General features: G+C 39.8%; 1 protein-coding gene across 2 annotated transcripts in view; it reads left to right on the forward strand.

The window, feature by feature from the left end:
- The first annotated feature begins 129 nt into the window (after window positions 1–129).
- The window catches only part of sidt2 (SID1 transmembrane family, member 2), a 49,768-nt gene continuing 47,508 nt past the window's right edge, over window positions 130–2,389 (forward strand). For both annotated transcript variants that reach the window (XM_079886529.1, XM_079886530.1), the window contains exon 1: window positions 130–290. The gene's annotated coding sequence lies outside the window, so the exon portion shown is untranslated. The remainder of the gene's footprint in view (window positions 291–2,389) is intronic.

Genomic DNA, 2,389 nt, shown 5'->3' on the forward strand with positions numbered 1-2,389 from the left:
ATAAAGATTAAATTATGTGTATTATGAACTCGGTAGTTTGTGTAAATAATTTTTTTTGTGTGTGTAAAATAATTGTCAAAGTGTTCGCGTCTGTGGAGTCGACGCGCGTGTCACGTGACTTGTGCGCGATGACGTCACGTCTGAGCCGTCGGTCAGCATATCAACACAACAGCGCGAGGGCGAGCGCATCACAGCCGCATTTACCTCAGTTTTACATCGAGCTGTACATTACAGTGAACACTGTTGAAGTGTGTGTTGAAAACACCACCAGGAGCTCAGCGCGAGACACGGTCAGTCTGTACATTCGCCTCACAGAAGCCTCTGCTATTATTCTTATCCATATGCACTGACTAGATATACATGTGTGTGTTCCTGATAACATAAATCACTGTTAATTCTTTATAAACTCGCGGACTATCGCGTCACATTGTATGTGTTAACATGTTTACAGTTAATAAATACAATATGTGTCTATAATTACCTCAGTATGGATGTATTATTGGAGCTGTAAAGTATCCAGTGGCACTATCGATAGTTTCATAGCTGGGTGGACGTGTAGTGACGTCACTCCTGATCAATGTAAACAGCGTTAAGTATGTAGTACTTTTAGGTGTGTATTATGGATTAAGGGTGAAGTACAGATGAAGTAGATGAAGTGTGTAGTTTAGATGAAGTGTGTAGTACAGATGTAGTGTGTAGTGCAGATGAAGTACAGATGAAGTGTGTAGTACAGATGAAGTGTGTAGTACAGATGAAGTGTGTACAGATGAAGTGTGTAGTTTAGATGAAGTGTGTAGTACAGATGTAGTGTGTAGTGCAGATGAAGTACAGATGAAGTGTGTAGTACAGATGAAGTGTGTAGTTTAGATGAAGTGTGTAGTACAGATGTAGTGTGTAGTGCAGATGAAGTACAGATGAAGTGTGTAGTGCAGATGAAGTACAGATGAAGTGTGTAGTACAGATGAAGTGTGTAGTTTAGATGAAGTACAGATGTAGTGTGTACAGATGTAGTGTGTAGTACAGATGAAGTGTGTAGTACAGATGTAGTGTGTAGTGCAGATGAAGTACAGATGTAGTGTGTACAGATGTAGTGTGTAGTACAGATGAAGTGTGTAGTTTAGATGAAGTGTGTAGTACAGATGTAGTGTGTAGTGCAGATGAAGTACAGATGTAGTGTGTACAGATGTAGTGTGTACAGATGTAGTGTGTAGTGCAGATGAAGTACAGATGTAGTGTGTACAGATGTAGTGTGTAGTACAGATGTAGTGTGTAGTACAGATGAAGTGTGTAGTTTAGATGAAGTGTGTAGTACAGATGTAGTGTGTAGTGCAGATGAAGTACAGATGTAGTGTGTACAGATGTAGTGTGTACAGATGTAGTGTGTAGTGCAGATGAAGTACAGATGTAGTGTGTACAGATGTAGTGTGTAGTACAGATGTAGTGTGTAGTACAGATGAAGTGTGTAGTACAGATGTAGTGTGTAGTGCAGATGAAGTACAGATGTAGTGTGTACAGATGTAGTGTGTAGTACAGATGAAGTGTGTAGTTTAGATGAAGTGTGTAGTACAGATGTAGTGTGTAGTGCAGATGAAGTACAGATGAAGTGTGTAGTACAGATGAAGTGTGTAGTTTAGATTAAGTGTGTAGCAGATTACAGATGTAGTGTGTACAGATGAAGTGTGTAGTGCAGATGAAGTACAGATGAAGTGTGTAGTGCAGATGAAGTACAGATGAAGTGTGTAGTGCAGATGAAGTGTGTAGTACAGATGAAGTGTGTAGTGCAGATGAAGTGTGTAGTGCAGATGAAGTGTGTAGTGCAGATGAAGTGTGTAGTACAGATGAAGTGTGTAGTGCAGATGTAGTGTGTAGTACAGATGTAGTGTGTAGTACAGATGTAGTGTGTAGTGCAGATGAAGTACAGATGAAGTGTGTAGTACAGATGAAGTGTGCAGTACAGATGTAGTGTGTAGTACAGATGAAGTACAGATGAAGTGTGTAGTACAGATGAAGTGTGTAGTACAGATGAAGTGTGTAGTACAGATGAAGTATGCAGTACAGATGAAGTGTGTAGTACAGATGAAGTACAGATGAAGTGTGTAGTACAGATGAAGTACAGATGAAGTGTGTAGTACAGATGAAGTGTGTAGTACAGATGAAGTGTGTAGTACAGATGAAGTAGCCTACAGATGAAGTGTGTAGTACAGATGAAGTATGCAGTACAGATGTAGTGTGTAGTGCAGATGAAGTACAGATGAAGTGTGCAGTACAGATGAAGTGTGTAGTACAGATGAAGTACAGATGAAGTGTGTAGTACAGATGAAGTGTGTAGTACAGATGAAGTGTGTAGTACAGATGAAGTGTGTAGTATAGATGAAGTATGCTAACTCTG

The sequence above is a fragment of the Squalius cephalus genome (genome assembly GCF_949319135.1).
Source record: "Squalius cephalus genome assembly, chromosome: 11".
NCBI classification, from domain to species: domain Eukaryota; kingdom Metazoa; phylum Chordata; class Actinopteri; order Cypriniformes; family Leuciscidae; genus Squalius; species Squalius cephalus.